This window comes from Cyprinus carpio, chromosome A2, assembly GCF_018340385.1.
Source record: "Cyprinus carpio isolate SPL01 chromosome A2, ASM1834038v1, whole genome shotgun sequence".
Classification (NCBI taxonomy): Eukaryota; Metazoa; Chordata; class Actinopteri; order Cypriniformes; family Cyprinidae; genus Cyprinus; species Cyprinus carpio.
In genome coordinates, this window is record NC_056573.1 from 26,980,702 (window position 1) to 27,004,807 (window position 24,106).

The window sequence follows — 24,106 nt, forward strand, 5'->3', positions numbered from 1 at the left end:
TACATCGAGGTTAAGTATTGCAGAGAATTGGTGGAGACGAATTGGTTCATCCAGATTTAAATGTTTTACTTATTGCATATAATTGTCCATCTCCGAAAGCCACTTAAATTGCTCTGTGACTACAACTACAGACTGATACATTATTATAGCAAATGCATTTTCTGTTTATGGCTGTGGTTTGATGAGATGCATGTGTCAGAGGAGTGTCGCATCAGTGGAGCTTTAGCGCCATCCACAGAATCACCTCATCAATACAACGTGCTTTTGACTAACACTGGGAAGGAAGTGCCTTGTATGCTTGTACAGGTGCTGGTCATATAATTAGAATATCATCAAAATGTTGATTTATTTCATTAATTCCATTCAAAAAGTGAAACTTGTATATTATGTTCATTCGTTACACACAGACTGATATATTTCAAATGTTTATTTCTTTTAATTTTTATGATTATAACTGACAACTGAGGAAAATCCCAAATTCAGGATCTCAGAAAATTAGAATATCACTTCAGACCAATACAAAGAAAGGATTTTTAGAAATCTTGGCCAACTGAAAAGTATGAACATGAAAAGTATGAGCATGTACAGCACTCAATACTTAGTTGGGGCTCCTTTTGTCTGAATTATTGCAGCAATGCGGCGTGGCATGGAGTCGATCAGTCTCTGGCACTGCTCAGGTGTTATGAGAGCCCAGGTTGCTCTGATAGTGGCCTTCAGCTCTTCTGCATTCTTGGGTCTGGGATATCTCATCTTCCTCTTCACAATACCCCATAGATTTTCTATGGGGTTAATGTCAGGCGAGTTTGCTGGCCAATTAAGAACAGGGATACCATGGTCCTTAAACCAGGTACTGGAAGCTTTGGCACTGTGTGCAGGTACCAAGTCCTGTTGGAAAATGAAATCTGCATCTCCATAAAGTTGGTCAGCAGCAGGAACATGAAGTGCTCTAAAACTTCCTGGTATACGGCTGTGTTGACCTTGGACCTCAGAAAACCCAGTGGACCAACACCAGCGGATGACATGGCACCCCAAACTATCACTGACTGTGGAAACTTTACACTGGACCTCAAGCAATGTGGATTGTGTGCCTCTCCTCTCTTCCTCCAGACTCTGGGACCCTGATTTCCAAAGGAAATGCAAAATTTACTTTCATCAGAGCACATAACTTTGGACCACTCAGCAGCAGTCCAGTCCTTTTTGAAGCAAGACGCTTCTGGCGCTTTCTGTTGTTCAAGAGTGGCTTGACACAAGGAATGCGACAGCTGAAACCCATGTCTTGCATATGTCTTTGTGTAGTGGTTCTTGAAGCAATGACTCTAGCTGCAGTCCACTCTTTGTGAATCTCCCCCACATTTTTGAATGGGTTTTGTTTCACAATCCTCTCCAGGGTGCGGTTATCCCTATTGCTTGTACACTTTTTTTCTATCACATCATTTCCTTCCCTTCGCCTCTCTATTAATGTGCTTGGACACAGAGCTCTGTGAACAGCCAGCCTCTTTTGCAATGACCTTTTGTGTCTTGCCCTCCTTGTGCAAGGTGTCAATGGTCGTCTTCTGGACAAATGTCAATACAGCAGTCTTCCCCATGATTGTGTAGCCTACAGAACTAAAGTGAGAGACCATTTAAAGGCCTTTGCAGGTGTTTTGAGTTAATTAGCTGATTAGAGTGTGGCACCAGGTGTCTTCAATATTGAACGTTTTCACAATATTCTAATTTTCTGAGTTGTTGGATTTGGTTTCTAAAATAGTTGTCAGTTATAATCATCAAAATTAAAAGAAATAAACATTTGAAATATATCAGTCTGTGTGTAATGAATGAATATAATATACAAGTTTCACTTTTTGAATGGAATTAGTGAAATAAATCAACTTTTTGATGATGTTCTAATTATATGACCAGCACCTGTATTTTTGCTTTTTTGTATGATTTGGATGGAAGTGATTTTTTGGCTTCAAAGATTGGATATTTTATGTGGTGTATATTTGGCAGGGTACTTTGGCTTCAAGTAATGGTAATAAAAATCTATTTTTTAAAACAATTGTTTTAAATAATAATTTGCAATAAAATAATTACAATAATTGTTAAATTATTATTAAAATCACTTGGTTCTTCCTCACAGAGGGTATTTTGATATGACATGTCAAACCATGTGCAGTCTTTTAAAAAATGGCGAGCAGTTGTAACATCTATATATTTATATATTTATTTACATTTACAATTACACGTGTAATAGTTTAAGAAAAAATCGTGCAGCTTTTCCAGTGTAATTCACTCTCTCACCACACGAGGGCGCAAGAGCATCACTGTCAGAACCTTTAACATTGGAGCTGATCATCATCTCATCATATGAGGAACATTTATATTATGTTTGCAAATATATATATGACCCGAATTTACACACACACACACACACACACACACACACACACATCTGCCCACTTATACACGCATACATTCAGACACACTCTCATAGATAAATGAATCTCCACGGCAACACACATGACTTCAGTCAGACTGAATGGAGGCCTGTAATTAATGCTGTCACACATATACTATAGTCTCTCTCTCTCTCTCTCTCTCTCTCTCTCTCTCTCTCTCATCCATCCAATGGATTGCAGTTGAGCTCTGAAATGTTTACTAAAGTGATCAGATGATTTTCATCTGCTGGAAAATAAAACAATCCTACAGATGCACATTAAAAAAAGCATAAAAAAGTAACAAATTCAGAAACTGTTCAAAGCTTTTCTAGCCGTATTGACAATTGCAGTCAAGTTCAAGTGGATATATTTTGGGTCAAGTTTTGGGTCAGTAAGATATTTTTTTAAAGAAATTAATATGTTTATTCATTAAGGACACATTAAATTGATAAAAAGTGACAGTGAAGTCATTTATAATGTTATAAAAGATTTCTATTTCAAATAAATGCTGTTGTTTTGAACTTTCTATTCATCTGTGAATCCTGCAAAATAAAATGCATCACAGTTTACACAAAAATATTGTGCAGCCAAGCTGTTTTCAACATTGATAATAATCAGAAATGTTTCTTGAGCATATTAGAATGATTTCTGAAGATCATGTGACACTGAAGACTGGAGTAATGATGCTGAAAATACAGCTGCACATCACAGAAATAAATTACACTTTAACAGATGTTTAAATAGAAAACAGCTATTTTAAAATGAAAAAATATTTCATAATTTTTACTGTATTTTCGATCAAATATAAACGCAGCTTTGGTGAGGAAGAGACTAATTTGAACGGTAGTGTAATATTATGTACAATAATTTTCTACAGATTTCTAAGTTTACTTTACTGTAAAATCTCACTGTGCCGAAAAAAGTCACAGCTTCAGACATTTTGTACAAAGTGATTCATTTTTAATGCACTGTGAGAGAAAGAGACGGATCCGATCCTCACACTCGTGGAATGAGTCCATCGGCAGGCTTGACCTCTGACCCCTCGGATCAATAGGTCAACTGTCCTGTGATTAGTGTGTGATTTTCTCTTCTGAAGAGCTTTTGTTGTGTCACTAGTCCTGCCGTTATTTCATTAATTACACACCAGTGTGTCTCAATAAACACGGCACACGCCGCTTGTCAAACGCCTGAAAATATCAGTTATGATTCAGCAGGGATTCATATACTTACTGAAATATCAGCAAAAAGATCTTCAGCGAATCTGAGAACAGTTTGTGACTTGAGATCTCTTCTGAAACTCTAGAGGAGACGCATGTAAGATCACTGGAGTCTTTTCTCTGGCAAAATCTTTTAATTTTTTAATTTAAAATAGTTTTTAAATTAAATGTAGACTCTGTGTATTTTAATTAACCAAATTTGTTTTGTTTTTTAATTAAATGTATCTTATATTTAGGATTATTTATTAATTAAATTTGATATGCAATTTAAATACATAAATTACATTTAGGCCTATATATATGATGCTTATTTTTTTTAGTCATACATAGAATATATATATATATTATATTAGGCTTAGGCCTATATATATTTTGGTTATTTTTTTTACAGGTCAGATTTCTGCACTCAAAAAAATCATGACATCATTTATCATTATGCATTTATGATCCATGCATTTATTCAAATTGCTTAGAATCAACAGAAACCCCTGAATAATAAAAAATATAATAATAGGCATAAATAAATACATATAAAGCTTAATAAAAATAATTGAAAGAATAAAATACAGTTAAAGAGAAATAAAGAAAATAATAATAAAGAGGGGGAAAGTAAATTATTCATGTATTCATTCATTCATTTTCAGTTTCCGCAGGTTTGGTCCTCCATATAAACCTGTTCATTGTGAAAACAATTACATTTATTCAGTTAAAAAGCATGAAGATGGTGAAAATATGGCTAGCTATGCAAGCAATATTTAATTTAAAATATACAAATATTATATAAATAGATAAAATAGATTCAAACCAATTGCATTATAAATATATGGATTATAAATATATAAACCTGGTTATTGTGTAGTTATTATTATTAGTACCCTTACAATAATCTGAGCTGTTTCATTGATGCATGACTGACAAATATGCATCACAGTTTATTAGTTTGTTTCGGTTAAAACTGTGAAATCTAAATGCATGGACATTTTAAATGAAATTCAACTACATAAATCTGAAATGTGTCCTGAGTGTATATTGAGGTCTGTGTGTTGGCAGAGTTGGCTCGTCTGCTTTAAAACACTGGAAGTGAATGGCTGCTGTGTGTGTGCCGTCTGCTGTGATCGTGGGAAAGGCTTCTGGTCATATTGAGCGGCCGGTGCTCGTCTCCCCAGGCTGTAATTGGCATGTTCACACAACTTCCCTCAGCATTGTCCCGCCGCCGAATGGTGTCTGGCTCCGTGACCTCGCGACCTCGCTCTGAATATATGTTTAATTTGGTGAGAAAACTATGGGAACGCTGTGAAAATGATCTCTCAGCTCGCCGCGAGGATGCTGGACACATAAAGTGTTCGTGCAAAATTAAGATCAACTCGCGAGCCGCTGATACGATGATAAAAATTCATGCAGAATCTTTCCTCAAGCCACAATTATTCAACAGTCAGATGGTTGCATGCATGAGAAACCCAAAGAGAGAGTTTCTTCGACTTGACCTCTGCTTTAAAATGGAATTTGAATGAGTTGAAGGAGAGGCAGACGCCTAGAGGAAGCAAACATGAAGAGCAAAGTCTTCTGATTCTCAGCTGAATGTCTCACATCGAGTTTCGGAGAAGATCTCAAACTGTGCAAGCTCTGTATGAGCTCTGTGTGAGCTGTGATCAGTTATTACAGCTTAAGTTTAGTTATAGATTTAATTCATTTATTTTGGTTTGATTAAGTTGGATATTTAAGTCATCTCAACAAATCAAAAAAGTTGTCAGAACAGTTCAGTTGCTGCCTTTAATTTCTAAGCATAATCAAATTGGCTGTACAACTTAAAATAAGTCGAAAATTGAGTTGAATCTCGTATACTCTGATGAGTGAAGTCATCAAAATAATAACTCTTACTGTACTGTAAATATTCATATTTCACCTATATGTAATCTTCTAAGAGAAATCTGAGATTTGAGTCCTGATGGAATTGCTGTCGATTGCTTGTGAGATTGCAGTTTTTGACAGGCTTTAAACAATTGAGCTGTAGAATTTAGAAATTAGTTTAGAAATAACTGTATATCTTACATGCATACAATATGATTTTCATTAGAGTATCTTCACTGCCTTTCAGTTTTTCTTTCATACACTCTTCACACTCTTCATTGTTTTACTTAAATGGATCATTCTTCACAATAACTGAAATCACAAAATCGGTCAAGAAGTTTCACTCCAAAATTGTGTGTGTGTGTGTGTGTGTGTGTGTGTGTGTGTGTGTGTGTGTGTGTGTGTGTGTGAGGGTACAGTATGTGTGTGTGTGTGAGCGTGTGTGTGTGTGTGAGGGTACAGTATGGGTATTGACTAAACACACACACACACACACACACTTACACTTGCAGGGATGTAGTGTTATGTAGATGTAATAATTATGTAATAATATTATGTAGAGATTTACGAATATGATCTGTAGAAGAGAAAAGAGCAGCACCGTTTCTCTGATGAGTGTGCAACGTTTCTTCATTCTGAACAGTTTTTCCATGTTCTTTATACTCCCAAAATAATAAATAGTCTCACAGTTCTCTCATAAAAAATACTCGTTGAAATAAATAATTTATTCAAATATTACACATGGCCTCCCTTTAAGTGTTACATATATTTATAAAAGGGGAAATAAATACCATTAATACAATTTCTACATTTGTAAAGTATTATTACAGTTTTTTGATGTATTTTTATTTTGATGATCTAAATTATATTTAAGATGACATATGCTCAGATATTTTGTCCGATAATTCCACATACTTTGTGTATTTATTTATTTATTTATTTATTTACAAAGTACTACATGCATCAAAGTTTTTAGATCAATGCATGTAAGCATAATGATAATTTGCAAGTCATCTTTTATGAAATTATGAAAGTATATCCAATCAAAACACACTCTGAAATTGCACATTCTTGCAGTCGAGATTTTATATTTGAATGGTTTTGTTTTCAGATGTTTGCAGTGAACTCATTAAAGTGTGCTCAAGCCATCGCCGCTCTGCTGAGAGAAGCCGAAGGACCTGCTGCAGTTTTGTGTTGCTGAATTGAAACGGGCCACAAGTTGGTTTGAAGCCTCAGTCTTGAGCTTGAACTTGACCGTCGGTATCGTCTGGGAAGCCAGACATGAGTTTGGCCCCTGCTATTATCATGCAGAAGTGAGTGTCAGCCCTCATTAGCATATCCCCCGCCTGCTTCAATTAAAAGAGCAGAGCTGTGAGAAAACGCCTAGACGTTCTCAAGGACTCGAGACAATCACATCTGCTTCAGTCCAGACGCACATGACCTGTAAGTGCTTGTTTGCTGAATTCACTGCTTGACAATCACAAGTAAGGATGCCGTTCCACTCGAAACTCAAGATTATTAATAAGAGCTGGAAAAGATATGAACATATTGCCAGGTTTGTTTTTTGTTTCTTTGATGAATCTGAAGAATTGTAAAAGTTTACATCTGTGTTCAGCTGAGGATTTATGTGATTTTAAAGAAGAGTGTTGTTTTAGTATCATTGAGATAACTATTATTGTTGTTTTTATTAATATTTAATACTATTTAATATTATTAATATTTTGTTTCAGTTATCATTTGAATTTTTTTGTAATTTTTAAATTTGTTTAATTATTATTATTTCATTTTTTTTTAGTACAAGCTTTAAAATGAGTAAATCAAGTAAATAAATGTAAATGAGAAATGGCAACTAGCTGAAATAAGTTTTTTTATATTTTATTTTATTTCAAGAATCAAAATTTTTTTTATGGTTTTAATCTCTAGATTTAGTTTCACTTATGTTTAATTCAACTATCAACTTTGTCTCTGATGTTGCACCTAAATTTCTTCCTAAAATGTTTGCATTCATATTGAGATCTCTGATGTTTGGTTGCAAACTTGTCTGAGCAGAGTTTGACACACTGTTGAGAAAAACATGTGCGATTACTCTTTCTCTTGAGAAACTTAGACAAAAGCCTCATTTTAATCTCATTGCTGCAGGAGAAATGTAGATATTTTTGCAAGTGCATTTAAACACTGCATGCATCCTTCCATTTTTTTGAAAGTCTTTGTCATTTTATGATAGTGAAAACCTGCAGATCATTCTAAATGTGTTCAATTCACTGTGACCGTAAACATTTGTGTGCAATGAGAGTTTAGCGTTTGATCATGTGACAGCAGCTCACATCCAATCACAGCTGTTAAATGATGATGAGCTGTGAAGAACACCATAAAACATCTCTTTACTTTGACTATATGGAAATACAAGCTACTGTGAGCTGTTTAAATGTATTTAATGGGGTTTGTATTTGTAGTAGAAAAACTGAAACTAGTTTTATTTACACCTTTGAAAAATCATTTTGTAGAAACAGATTTAAATGGCATATTCTACTGAACATTTGTTCATTTCTGCTCCTTTCAAACTGAATTTCATAGATTCCCATATCATGCAAGACTTTTTGCTTTATGACATCTGTTTTAAATAAAACAGCATAACTGTTTGCATAACATTTGGTTTCCTGCTGTTTCTATAGGCATGAAAGCAAAAATATCTGAGTTAAAGGTGAAATAATTGTGTTTAATCAAATGACATCTGAACTCAAACGAAGCTCGAGAGAAGAGAAGAAGCTCGAGACAGAGGCATCAAACTGAATCATGTGTTTTATATGAGTTGAATGGAGTGTAAGAATTTGTTTGCATCAGGATCAGTCACACACTTTATGAAACCACAATGTAAGACTCCAACCATTGCAATGGTACAAAATGTTGCGATTGGCTGGTATTTTTGCATTAGTGTGTAAAGTATCTTAAATGGGCCTATTAGATTTAATAGTGAGAGTTGCTTTAGGACATTTAATGATGCATGTTTTCATAAATAACTGTCTTTGAATGGTAATTTCATACATGCTGAATTTGTTTATACCTGTATTCAGGTGCACTGGATGTTCATTCATTAGTCGTGAGATCTCAGGTGTAGATTACAGGTGTAAAGTGAGCACAGGTGAGCAGGTCGTCCTGCATAAATGCATGTTTAGTGTATTAAAAAGCTTTAGGAAAAGCTTTAGCTCAAATAGGATGCAGGTGTTATGTTATTTGCATTATAATATTTCAGAGAGATTAATGTATAAAGGTGGGAGGTAAACAAACTTCAAAGCTCCGCATTAGTGCAGTTTTGAAAAATATGTGGTATAAAAAAAAAATCCACATATTTGGAGGAGTGACACATGTTTATATGTATGTATATATATATATATATATATATATATATATATATATATATATATATATATATTTGCTTTTTGCTTTGTGTTTTATTTGCTAATAAAATTAATGCATGAAACAAACTAATTTAAAATGCAAATAAATATCATAATCCCTGATGCTTCTGGACTAAAATCATTGAACTCTTTCACTGGCAATATGCTAACAAAAACAAGAACACTTTTAATATTCTTTTTAATAATAATAGCCTATAGAATACATAGTATATGCCATGAATTACTGAAAATATATATATTTTTTATATTATTAATAGACTCATGAAAAACAAAACACAGAAATAATAAACAGTTCTGTTTACAGTCCTAATAAATAAATAAATAAATATGATCGACATTCTTTCAATAAATGTAGAGGCACACAGAAATACAGATTCTTCTTGATCTAAAATATTCCATTCTCCTATAAATATAATAAATACCAAATATAATATACAGAATTATTTAAAAATGATTTAGTTTTAAAAGATATCATGTTTTGTTTTCTATTTAAACTATGGAAAGGCAATTTACTTAATGTTATGGCTTCATCTAAAAAATGATACATCAATCAAAATAAAGACAGTGGATTAATATATAACCCAAGTAATTTGTCATCAATATTAGAGAAAGCTAAGCATACACATTATAAAAATGATGTTTAGGGATTTTTCTAGTAATTGCATGAGAATAAATCTGAATATTATTTCTCACACACACACACACACACACACCTCTGGATGCAATAGACATAATTTTGTATTTCTTGCTTGCTTTTTATTTTTATTTATTTATTTATTTTATAACTGAATTTGGATTGGCAGAGAACAGGTAGTTTCTGAATTTCTTTAGAGAAGGACTTTGGTTGAAGGTGAATATGAAGGTGTGACTGATCAAATTCACATTCATAAATAATTATGATGGAAAGAGGACGTTTTGTTGACTGACCTTTTTAATTCGATTGTGTGTGTTTGTTTGTTGTCTTGAAAATCTGAAATATTCACAGCACAAATCCTTGCATTATGAAGTCAAGTTAATGATAAGACTCGAACAGAATTTTAAAAACACCTTCATGTAAAATTTATGTTGAATCATAAACCTTATCTGTCTCTTAAACGGTCGTGAATTCGTTTTATTCCCATTTTGTATATTTCGTAAATGTAGTTACTGATCATTTTAGATCTAATTTTAGAACTTCAGATCTGCACGTTTACATCATTCACATTATCAGGATCTCAGAATCAATTAAAACATGTTTGAATGTTAATGACCTTTACATTTTAATCTGCAGAATTAGCAAACCTCAAAAAAATCTTTATTTACATCTTCATAAAAATGACGAGCACGTGAAACATTCGATTATTAACACTAATTCGTCACAAAAGAACGAGAGAATTAAACATTTTAAAGGAGAATTACAACATTTTTAGATTTTTTTAACTAAAAAAGTCTAAATAATGGATATAATCCTTTACAATAATATTTTAAGATTTATATGTGTGCAGCTTCTAAATATTTTCTCATTGATTAACTAGAAATTGTAAAATCCAACAGACACTGCTGAGCGCAATTGATTTAGATAAAGAAAATAAAAAAATATCATATGTAGATGTGCATTAAAATAATGCAACACAAGGCTGAGGTGAGCGCTAATGTTTGTTAATTAGATACAGTAATGACGTCATCTCTCTCTCGCTCTAAAGCGATCTTATTCTGTGCAACAAATATGATCATTTGATCCATTCTGAGGCCTTTGTGACTTCTGCATGTCGCTTTATGATGATATGATGTAGGATCAAACTGAGGCACGATAAAGATGTGAAATCAGTGTCATTATACAGCTAAAAACTGCTAGTATCTTTCTGATGATGGGCGTCACTGCTTATGAATTTCTGAAAGAAAACTGCTGAATGATTCTGAATTTAAAACATCAATTCAAAGAACGACGTGATTTAATTTTTTTGTTTTCGTCTTGGTTCAGTTGCTTCTATGTTTTATAACGTGCATTGCAATGTGAGAAAATCTTCAAGCTGAATATAATATAATATAATATAATATAATATAATATAATATAATATAATATAATATAATATAATATAATATAATATAATACAAATGTAGCCTGTATATTTGAAATGTGAAAGATTCAGCATTTTAATAACTGAACCTTTATAACAGCAAATGCACTGATCTGACATTATCTTCTATATGAACTTATATAATAATTCAGGGTTCTGTTGCTTTCGTCTTAAATTACAGAAGTAAACCTAAAATTGCGCGCGATTTGCACAATTAAAATCCCAAATAAATTCAAAAAAAAATATTGCAATCAAATCGTTTAAGAAGGAAACTCTTTTAAAATCCACAAACAACCCGCAATTATTCAAACAGCACTTTTATGTTGTTTTAATGTGTATCATTTCGACGAATTGTTCATTTATTTAGCCTAATAATGCACGACTGCTGTATATCATCTTATTTTCTGTCATTTTATCCATGACACGGATAATCTCACGCTCTCCTCGCGTTCGCGTTTATAGGGCGCGCGCACACGCACAGGTTTGAATGCGCCGCGTGCGTCGTGAATTACACACGCCACACCGACACAGACCAACCGGAGCTCGCGCTCGCGCTGTTAGGTTATTCAACACGGCGAGTCATGCATCTGCTCCTGACATGTGCGTCCTGTAACACACGTGAAGCATGTGTGGCTCCGTGTTTCACTTTTACATGCAGTTACGAGTGGAGTTCTGCGTCACTCAGTGCATGTGGTACACGTGCATATCAGATGTTTAGAAAATACTAATTTTCTTGTCGTTTGAGAGTTAGTAAAGATAACATTTTAGCAAGTGCCATGATGCATCAAGCCATTATGTTATACGAATCAATGAGTTGCATTCATAAAATGTGCAGTTTTCCCTGGCAACACACACAATCTGCTGCAATGGTCCTTTTTCCTGGGAGTGGATGCTCGCTTTGTGCCTCCATCTCGCTCTCTCTCTTTTTTGTTTGTTTTTTTTTGCTTTATTTTTTTTTTTTTTTTTTTTTTCTCTCTCTCTCTCGCTCTCTCTCGCTCTCTCTGTCTCTCTCTCGCTCTCTCTCTCTCGCTCTCTCTCTCTCTCTCTCTGCCCCTCCCCTTCTGTTCTCTATCTCATTCTCTCGCGCTCAGTCCATCATTCTTTCGGCTCTCGCGCTCGGCGCTTGTTTGCTGACGAACAAAAACGCGAAAGGATGTAAATGAATGAAAGGAAAGAGGCTCGCGCACGCAGAGCGGGAACAAAAGCAATCGAGCCGCAATGGAGGAGCGTTTAGCTGTGCGTGTGATGCTGCAGAGCCTCAGAGCTGCTTCTCCTCTAACTTTCATCCTTCACTTTCATTTGAAGCTGAAGACACGAGGACGCGGTGAGCATTTTCTTCAAGCCTGCATGTGCATTCGTAACGCGTTCTGTTGCACATTAAATCAAATGTTCTTGGGAACATATTTCTACAAATTAATTCAGAGTTAGACGCTTAAACAGTTTAATGCACTAAAATACCCAAATGCACGTGCGTTTGTTCTTTTTGCACATGAACACACTCTTGAACTTTCTGATTTTCAATGCAATTTGTTGTGCGTTTTAAGTTAACTCAAACTATTTTGGGTAAAGATGTGCAGTTGTTGCATTAATGGTGTTTTCTGCTATTTGCATTGAAACAAATATGCCATGGCATATGCCATATTCATAAGCTGTGTATAAATGTACTCATTCCAACAAATAACGCATATAATGTTATGATGGGGAGAACTGTGTGTGAGGCCTCGTGATGCTCCTGGATGTGTTCAGATGCTCTTCATGGGAAAATGTCGCCAGGCTCTGTGTGTCTGTGGCCCCTCGCTGCTCCCAGACTATATTGTCATGATAATGAGGAACAGCTCGTTGTTGAACTTGATGTTGACTTCTTTCTTCAGGCCTCATTTTTCTCGGTCACTTGTTTGTGGTGTTTTTTTTCACACGGTTCTTCAGCGAGGATTATTTGAGGAGAACAAAAGACTGATGAATAATGACTTGCGCTTCTTGATGAACAGAGAAGGTCTTTAGTAAGATTTGCTTTTAATGAGTCGGGGTTTATATTATAGATTTAATTTATGTTGTTTATGAATTTAACATTTATTTTATTTTAACAGTATTAAATAAACAATTATCATTTGCTGATTTGGCATATTTTAATTGTCATTTTTGATAGCTACTAAATGTCTTCTTTTTTCACAAATGTATAGATAGATATTAAAGCGTTATCTTTTCTATACATTTTAATTTTTTATGTTTAAGGGACTGTCTTTATAAAAGTCTGTCTCTATTTGAGTGATTGCTGGTGTGTTTCGTGCAGTTTTAGATCAACAGGTGCTGATGAGGCCTTCAGTTCTGTCTGCATATATTAAGTGTTTAGATCAGCAGGATCAATAAAGAAAACCCTTTGATGTTTCATGATGCTTTTAATTTTTTTTTTTTTTTTTTTTTTTTATGAGGAAGCCATTTTTTATTTAGTTTAAGCAGCTTTTTTATTTTCATTGTTTGGCACTGATAATTTAGGTGATGCAAATTTTAACATTTTTAATGCATGCTGAAAATATGGAAGATCACAGACTCCTTTAGAACAAAAAGATGATCGAAAAATTTAAAATCTTAACACAAAGGAGTCTAGGTTGGTATAAGTACACACACACACTCACACACACACACTCTCACACACACACGCTTTATCATGAACGTGGCGAAATTCTCTAGCATTTCTATACCTTCAGTTAACTCACAATGACTCTTCAAAGAGTGGCTTGTTAATAGCTTCGATCATATTTAATAATCTGATGTGTGATACCTGCAGCAGCAGCTCAAATATCTCTACAGATGCAGTTACTTAACATGGATTTCTGTTCGATCCACATTATTTTTTATACGATATTTCGCTTTAGCACATCTGGATTATTGTTAGATTATCTGAGTAAATACAAAAGCATCTTTACTGGCAAAATGCAATTAAATATTTACATCAGTTTATTTATTCGTATATGCACCATTGATAGTTAAGGTGTTTTATAACTTATATTTAAATGTGTCGATGCCTGCTACATATTAAAAAGAATATTAAACAGTGTTTTATTGTCCTGATCGAAAGCTTTCGGTCTGAGAACCTGAAAATGTTCGCACATTTAAAACTGTATAAAACATTTAAAACTGCATTAGAACATCATAAAAGTCTTGTTTTTTGGAAAAAGTATTCCTGTAAATCGACACGTAAATCATTCTGTGAAATCGAAATGAAACGCAACATATTTTTCTGTAGATAATTGAAAGCAGTCTGCAGGGATGAAGCAAAAGCATAGAGAGAAAAAAAAAGAGAAATAATGCAAAAAAGAAAGAAAAAAGCAAAAAGAAAAGAAACAAAAAAATCAAAACATATAATAATAAGTTATTTTTTTGAAACGGCACCAAAAACGAATCACATTTGCAGCTTAGAGATGTGGACATTTATTTAATTGATTTTATTTAAATACTTTGGTCTGTTTATTTTGGGTTGGTGTATTTCTATGGTATTAAACTGCAGGTTATCTATGTAATTTTACGCTCTCAAAATAAAAAAGATAGATAAGAGAGACAGAAAGGTGTAGAGATGCTCTTCAAAAATGTATTAAAATAATTAGAAATAGTCTTAGGGTTTTTTTAAGAGGCCTATAAAATGTAAAAATGCTTATAAAAAAAGTGTCGATAAAATGACAAATGAAGTGTGCTTGTGTTTTAGTGAGCTCGCAAAATCATCCGCTCAAAATCCTAAAACAACATAAACAGTGTATTTTTTTCCTTTTTTCACTGTTCTGATGCTCAGATTGTTTAAACATGAACGGCTTTTCAATTTTCGTCCACTGAGGCTTTTGTAGAATCATAATTGATGCAAATTGGTGACTCGTTCACTATTATTCTGGACTAATTTAAGCTCTGAAGAGCTGTTGTATATGGCTGCGTGTGTGTGTGTGTGTGTGTGTGTGTGTGTGTGTGTGTGTGTGTGTGTGTGTGTGTGTTAAAGACACTGTATGCAGTGAATGGAACATTCCTCCATGTAAACCAATAGACGTGGACGATTCCATTATTGCAAACCAGTGTGTGTGTGTGTGTGTGTGTGTGTGTGTGTGTGTGTGTGTGTGTGTCTTTGATCGTGGTCTAAAATAGTTTAGCTAAATATAGCGCATTATGAAGAAGACTTGTTTGGGTAAAGGCCTCTAAACACACGTCAGGATCATAAAACCTACTTTAGCTAATTATAAATAATGCCGATATTTGACAGAGAATCAGAGGCCTGTGTGTAAAATCAGAAATGAATCCGATTACTCAGCAGCATCCATTCAAATATTTCTGAGGCTGATTGTCTGCTGTTATTTTAGAGATTAATTAGGCTATATCTATATTCAGCGCACGCTGCAAATTCAGAGTCTCGCGGTTATTGTCATTTGAAAAGCACATTCATTGTAGTAATTTTATTGTCATGGTAACGAATGCTATTCATGGAGTGACTCTGGGCCTCTATGGAAATATGAAACACGTTAAATGAATAAAAGCATAAAATGATAAAAGTAGCATTTGAAAGAGTTTGAATATGGAGCGTAATACGTTTTTTAACAAATATGTGTTTTTAAAACACATGTAGAGATTACATCAATTTTGTGTTTATGTGTTTATTTATTTGTGTGTGTGTGTGTGTGTGTGTGTGTGTGTGTGTGTGTGTGTGTGTGTGTGTGTGTGTGAATTCATGTATGAATGTATGTATACATATATGTTGTTAGAATTTTGTTTTAAGTTTTATATATATATATATATATATATATATATATATATATATAGATATATATATATATATATATATATATATAGAGCCTACTATGTAATGTGTGTGTGTGTGTGTGTGTTATTCTAAAAATGCAGGTTTTCTTTCAGGGATTAGGGTGGTCTGCAGCAAATAAAAACAATAGAAGTCTGTTTTGTCCCCATTTAGTGAAATAAAAGACTTAAGTAGACTTGCGAGAAAGAGGCGGAGTCACAGGATGTGGGTTGGGCTTTAAATTTGTAATGAGGTCAGTTGCTTCTGCTCCATTAGATGCTGCTCTGAAGATTGTCAGCATGTGTGTTTCATCTTTAGTTAGATGCTCAGGCCTGTCTGGCATTATTAAAACACCAACCGAAGCCTTAACCAACACTCTTTGGATTTGTAAAAGCATGTGGAGTGAACCAAATGATCTGAGCATCAGAAAGTAAGGTATGTCTGGTTTAAATAGTTCATTTCTATCTCTAATAGCATCCATGCAGGTGCAAGCTATGTTATGTTTTAACAGTATTTCTGTTGATCAGTTCATGTAAATAGCCTAATAGACCATAAATATGCCAGTTCAACATCTGAGCTTCACTAATATATAAATGCTGTCAATTTTTATTATTCTTTTGGTTACAACACAACCCTGCCGAGTTCATTTGAGTTGCTGCACCTGTGTGTGTGTGTGTGTGTGTGTGTGTGTGTGTGTGTGAGGGAGAGAGAGAGATTTTATTAAATTGCCTTATGCTGATGAATAGAAATGAGATTGATTTAAGCCTATTTCTAAAAGCTTACTGTTTGTTTCTGAGTCCTCGCTGAATTGTGAAGTGAATCGTGGTGAAACGGTCGTGCATGTGTTCATTCCCAGTGTTCTCGCTGGCACATGTGACCGCAAACACAGACACCATCCGGAGCGCCGCGGCCCCTTTAACACGCACGGGTTAGTTTTTCTCTTTGGTTATCTAGCTGTATGAGTTATGAAATATCATAAAGCTAGAGAACCGAAAGTAGAAACTAATCCCACTGACTTCATGAACCGCAGAGACGGAGAGAGAAGACGGGCTCGAGCGCGTCACACAGGAAGTGCACGGACAGAATGGATGCATAAAACTGAATTACAACAGAAATGTGTGTGGAATCCGCTAATGACGCATATTGCGTTCAGGGAGCGTGTGTACGCAAAGCACGCGAGCGCGCATCGCTCCTCCTATATGTGCATCACGCGTGTTTGTTTCAGGTGCACGACTGTTCTTCTCAGGGCCTCTGACAGTAGTGTTGCCCGTGTGTTGCATTCTGCTCTGTCTCGATCCTGACGCGAATGTCGGTGTCGGTCTTTTGTGCGATTGCTGTCGCGCCGCGGTTAACGGAGCGCCGGTGCGCCGGTCCGCGGCTCCGTGTCACGACTCGGCCTCGTTTCACGCGCTGTTAATAGCATCACACGCAGAAAGTAATCCAAAGTAAAAATGGACCAATGTTAGATTTGGGAATCATTCACGTTTCTTGGAATAATCACGTTTCTGTCGTAGAAACACTGACTATGATGGACATATCAGTTTGTTTTCGGATCAGAATATAGAAATGCATGAGTCAGCATGACTTATTTCATTCATGGAAAACATTTAAAGTGTTCCTCAGTATCTCTATTGTATGCTCTTGAATCCTAGCTCACAAAATTATTTAATGTTCACATTGTTATCAACACGTTTTTGTGCTATAACGTTTTGAAAGTAATGCAAAGTAAGATGGCATATTGTTTCATAACATACATAGACAAGGAACATTTGAGTTTGAATCACGTTTCTGTAAAAACACTAGCAAGGAGAGTCTTTCTAGTTTGTTCTGGATCAGAATAATCATAAAAATCTGATATCATTCACACTCAGAAAAAAAGGTACAAAAGCTGTCACTGGGGTGCACATTTGTATATAAAGGGCACATATTGGTACTTTTATAATGCACATATTAGTACCTAAAAGGTACAAAAGTGATGCCCCAGTGACAGCCCATAGTTTGCATAAAAACATTTAAGAGTTCCTTAATATCCATCTTGAATCCCAGCTAACAAAAACAAAATGTTTTCTAACGTTCCCATTAAGTTATGAAAATGCAGTGATCTCTGAACATTCAAAACATCCAGTTGCATTTTATGATTTTGCAAATTTTATGCAAATGTTGCATCCTAATGTTCTATGAATGTTTTGAAACAATTAGTAACATTTAAAAAATAAAACATTCCATGAATGTGGTACAAATAACGTGTATGAAATATGATTAAGAATATGGAAATACAAGACTGATATCATGCATAAAAAACATTTAAGAATATGCAGCTTTTTAAATGTTAATAATTTTGCAAACATTATGGAAATATTCTAAATGTTCTCTGAACATTTTGAAACAAGTAACATTTAAAAAAAAAAATAATAGTCCAACTACTGTAAAATAAAAATTCCATGAATGATGTATAAATATTTTTTTTATTCTAACAATTTGAGAACATTATTAAAGACACACATTACACATTATCTGCACAAAATACAAATTGAGAGTGTACAATAATATACACAACACAACTCATGCAGGTATATGCCATATACTGTACATTAACATGGTACTCTGTAGAATACCGTGGTATTATTATGATACTGGACTAGCAGCATAGCTTTAGCATAAGACATGCATGAATGCATGTTAAATGTGCGTCCAGCTCAAGTTTACGGCATTTTACGTATTTGACAGCTGATTGCAGATTTATACTGTAAGGTATTTTTTGGAGGTGAAATGCAAATTGCACTTGAATTAGCATGCTTTCGTTGAGATCTCATGTTTCGTTTCTCCTTCCATGATCGTAATCAGCTTTATATCAAGAGAGTGTCAGTGAGGAAGCATGACAGACATTATAGTATTGATGTATGTTAAGCTGAAACATGATGTATTGCAAGCAAATATAGTAGTCTATACGCATATGCATCAAGGGTTCAGTTCCTCTTTAAATAGGAAGCATTATTCAATTTAAGAATTATTATTCATGCAACACACAGCCTGTGATAATAACATTTAAAAAAAGCAGCGAATACGACCATAGTGTTGACTGTCAGTGATGTGGAATAGGATAAGAAATATGCTTCACTCTAATGTTTTCTCTGTCTCTCTAATTTCAGCACGTTTTGAAAGTGTCTCATTGATGAACTCTGCTTCAGTCCACACAGGTAAACGTCTTCAGTTTAATCTACTGCCACTGAATCCATTTCAGCGACAGTCTACTGTAAATAGTGTACGAGCATCATACATTTTAATATGTGTTTCATAAAGACTAATTTGATTTAGTTTTATTCACAGTACATTTCTAAAATAGAATTAGGATGTTAATGCATTTTGTGTGTGTGTGTGTGTTGATCCATAGCAGTATTTTGCTTAGAGGGTTTCATTTTCATCTCTCCTGTTCTACAGTCAGTAGAAACTGGGTTTATGCTATTAATGAATGCATAATGCCAGATTTATGGTTTATTTCATCGCAGAATAATCTCAATGATAATTCAGAGTAAAGGTTATTCTTTATCAAAAAAAACGAATGCACATGAACCAGAGAATATATTAATCAAACATCATTAATGCAAAATACAGAATATATTGTAAAATAGACACTTCAAGATTCCCAAATGTCAAGATTAAACAGTCTAATCTAATCATGTATCATTAGATAACAATGTTTAGGATAATAACCTAAGCATTGTTTAGGGACTTGTACTGCTTCGTCTCCAAAACTTGATGAGCTCAACGTTATGCAGCGAACAGGCAGGAGATTGTGTTTGAAGAATCCAGAGGCCCAGTTCTGTCTGTCATTGACCAGAGTGACTTATTTTTGTCATGTCTTTGCAGTGATGCTTATTTTAGTGTTAAAGAACATCAAAAACCATAAATATTAAAATTCACGTCCACAAACGACTCCTTCTGAATGCACAACCGGCTAAACTGAAAACAGTGTTATTTTATCCTTAAAGAACAACAATAAAATCCAATAATTATTAAAAATTCATGTCCACAAACGACTCTTTCTGAATGCACAAACTGCTGAACTGAAAAAAAAAAACATTTTAGTGCTAAACCACAATAAAACTCATAATTATTAATGTGCACAAATGCACAACCATCTAAACCAAAAACAGTGCTATTTTAGTGTTTAAAAAACAACAAAAACTCATAATAATTAAAATGCACGTCCATAAACAATTTTTCCTAATGCACAATCTACAAAATCAAAACAGTGTTAAAGAACAACAAACATCCATAATTATTCAAATTCACATCCACAAACGATTCTTTCTGAATGCACAGACAGCTAAACTGAAAAAAATTATTTTAGTACTAAACAACAAAACTCATAATTATTAAAATGCACACCCATAAACGACTGTTCTTGAAATGCACAACCAACTAAACCAAAAACAGTGCTATTTTAGTGTTAAAAAAACAACAAAACTCATAATTATTCAAATTCACTTCCTCAAACAACTCTTACAGAATGCACAACCAACTAAACCAAAGACTGTTATTTTAGTGTTAAATAACAGAAACTCATAATTAATAAAATGCACCTCTATAAACGACAACAAGAAACAAGAGATATTAATTTCTCTGAATGCACAACCAGCTAAACTGAAAACAGTGTTTTGCTTGTACGAAGAATAAAACGAGCACGTTTGAGGTGGCTGTTGTTTGTTACGGATGGAGTGTCCAGGATAGCAGCCCTCTTTAACATTTCTATGCAAACTAGAGCTTGAATAATGAGATGTATTTATGAAGGCGGGTGGTTTGGGTTCGGGGGGGAGCCGGGGCCTCCATTGGTGCAGTGCAGCTGTGAAAAGAGTGGGTTTCTTTTTCCCACGACCAGCCAGACACAAAACAGCCCCTCAGCCCGCCAGGGTCATGTCACACTGCTAATATATACGTACAGAGAAAGAAAAAGAACATATCGAAGTTGTGCAAATTAACGAGCTGTCTGATGAGAGAGAGAGAGAGAGACAGAGCTGTGGCTCATGCATTTCATGCATTTTGTTTGTCTGTGTGTCCTACTTAAAGCTTCAGATCGGTTTGTATTTATGAAACAATTAAGTGCATTGCAAAATCTTTTGCATCACCTCAAATATAAAACAGGTAGTTTTGATGAGCCACATATACAGTACAAACTCATTTATTAAACACAGGTGTTTTTATTGTATTGTTACTTTATCATGTATTTATCATTTATTGCTACTTTGCAATTTTATAAAAGCAACAAGCCAAAGCAGTGATTTTGACCATAGATAAGGGGTAAAATCATGGTGAAATCAATAAGGCATGGCCTCCTGTAGCTTATTGCTTAAATAACCGGATCTGTTCAAGTCAAAAATATGATGTCATGACCAGTCAACATACACTAGGTTACACTACCAAACAGAAACAGGTAGAAATAGAAACAAATGCCTTTATGCCTAATATTATACTCTGAAGTAGAATGAAGCATTTTTAATATATAGATAATATATATATATATACTATATATATATATATATATATATATATATATATATATATATATATATATATATATATTATATATATAATATATATATATACACAACACATACACACACACACACACACACACATTTAAAATTAAATAAAAATGCTTCAATCTGCTTCAGAGTATAGGTTTCACTGCAATATAAAATGATGGAACAGAAGTAAACCTTGATGAACTTTGAAGTAGATTCGAAGCATTTTTAATGAATTTAATATACATTTTTATATATATATTACATTATATATATATATATATATATATATATATATATATATATATATATATATATATAGATATATATATATATATTATATATATATATATATATAATTTTGTTTTAATATGTTAAATCCATTCTAATATATTAAAATATTATTTTATTATTTTAATATAAAAAAATATTTTTGTAAATAGTAAATTTAATTTTATTATATTTTATTTTTACATTAAATTTTTAACCCAAAAGTTGGGTTAGTCCATATTTAACTCCAAAGTTTGGTTGAAACAACCCAGCAATTTTTGGAGTATATATACATATATATATATATATATTGTGTGTGTGTGTGTGCGTACGTTCATTAAAATGCTTTGTTCTACTTCAAAGTAAGCAGCATATGTTTATTAATTCCTTCCCATCATCCATCTGTCCAGTTAAACTTGGCCTTGTGTCTCAGTGAGACTCTATAGATGCACAGACGGATGGACGCAGACAGACAGGACGACTGTTAGAACCACACATAGCAACTTAGATGGAATGTCTCACTGCGAGACATTCAATAAGATCTGTGATCTATGTCCAAAATAAATCGGGGGCCAGCTGTGTGTGTTTGTTTGTGTGTGTGTTGTGTGTGTTATGTGTGTGTGTGTGTGCGTGTGTGTGTGTGTGTGAACCTTCTTGAATTTGAATTCGTCCCACTTTTGAATGTGGGGAAATGTTTGGAATATCATTACCGGCTCCAGGAATCACTCTGGAGAAGAGCAGCATCACGCTGATCTAAAGGCACATCAGTTCTACATTAAACTGTTAAAAGCATGACAAACATTTGTTGAAAATTTCATTTGAAAATACTCATAACTTTAATTCATTTAAAAGTCAAGCATTTATAGCCCTAATTATTTCATGATTTCATTGCATTACATGTGTATAAATATGATAATATCAAAAGTTTGGGTCAATACATTTTTTTTAAAAGAATTAATACTTTTATTCAGCAAGGCTGCATTAAATAATCAAAACTGAGAGTAAAGATATTTATAATGTTGAAAATATTTATATTTCAAATAAAAGCTGTTCTTTTGAACTTTCTATTCTTCTGTGAATCCTGAAAAATAAAATATATCACAGTTTCCACAAAAATATTGTGCAGCACAACTGTTTTCAACCCTGATAATAATCAGAAATGTTTCTTGAGCAGCAAATCATCATATTAGAATGATTTCTGAAGATCATGTGATACTGAAGACTGGAGTAATGATGCTGAAAATACAGCTTTGCATCACAGAAATAACTTAAAGTTTAACAGATATTCACATAGAAAACAGTTATTTTAAATTCTAATAATATTTCATAATTTTACTGTATTTTTTTATCAAATAAATGCAGCTTTGGTGAGCAGAAGAGACTTTGAATGGAACTGTATGATAACAAATCAAGTAAATCTCCAGCCATTTCTAATCAGCAGAAATGTATCTCAAATATTGCTCTTTTACTGTTCTGTAGATTTTATGAGCTTCTCAATCATGTTTCATTGAAGTATCAACTTTACCTCAGATGTTTCTTCTAAAATTCAAAGTCAATAGTTATTATGCAGTAAGAGTTTAGAGCTATAAAACGAATGTGGAGCTCAAAAACTCCAAGACACAAGCCTGTCCTTTCAGTAAATAGGACCCAGCGCATCCCTCCTCCTCTGTTCCTGTGATTCAGATGGAAATGAGACGGGATTCTCCCTGTAATTAGTTCAATGTGTGGATGCTTGCCGGCGATCGGCGCGTGTTTGTGACGAGATGTGTAGACTGTTAATGTACAGAAGGGATTGAGCTGGGCTCCGGCTCTTTGAGCAGCTCTTCACTCGAGCTTTTGAGAACTCGCGCTCTTAAAGGACTCGCGGCGCAGGTGATCTCCCACGGACCCGACGCTGCTACACAAACAAAGCTTCAGCATTAATAAATGTTGGTTTCCTGAGGGTCTTTACAGACGTTTAGGGAAGAGAAATACCTCGACTGACATTGATGCTGTCCTTGCTGGTATTTTGGATGCTTCTCGACACATTACTATTCATTTAAAATATAGACAAATGTCCATTTAAAAAATTAAGAATGCATTTGTAAAGGGAATCATATCTGGTTATTTTTTTATTGTTAATGATGGTGTTGCTGCATTTATAAGGAGTGCTATTTTAGTAGTTTTTGTTAATAGTTTGAATTAGATTTTATTTTTCTATTTGATGTTTTCACTTTAATTTTGGTTAATGTTTTAGTCATTAGTTTTTGTTTTATGAAATGTATATAGTTTTTTTTGTAGTTTTTGTTGTGTTTTTGCCATTTTTATTAGTCTTTATTTTTTTTTAAATATTTCTATATATTTTTTATTTATTAGTTTTAGTAATTCTGTTGGGGTTTGCCATTTAATTTTATATATATATATATATATATATATATATATATATATATATTTACTAGTTTTAATAATTTTGTTGTATTTATATTTAGTTAGTTTTTATTTTTTTAAATGTGTCTATATAGCTTTTTATTTTTTGTTTATTAGTTTCAGTCATTTTTTGTGTTTTGTGATTTTTTTTTTTTATGTCTAAAGAGTTATTAATTTTTAGT

At 33.7% G+C, this 24,106-nt stretch overlaps 1 long non-coding RNA gene across 1 annotated transcript in view; it reads left to right on the forward strand.

Annotated features, from left to right (window-relative positions):
- The first annotated feature begins 11,969 nt into the window (after positions 1 to 11,969).
- Positions 11,970 to 24,106, forward strand: part of LOC122135098 — a 29,575-nt gene continuing 17,438 nt past the window's right edge. Inside the window, exons 1-2 of the long non-coding RNA XR_006153329.1 lie at positions 11,970 to 12,279; positions 18,876 to 18,923. This is a non-coding gene — a long non-coding RNA (uncharacterized LOC122135098). The remainder of the gene's footprint in view (positions 12,280 to 18,875; positions 18,924 to 24,106) is intronic.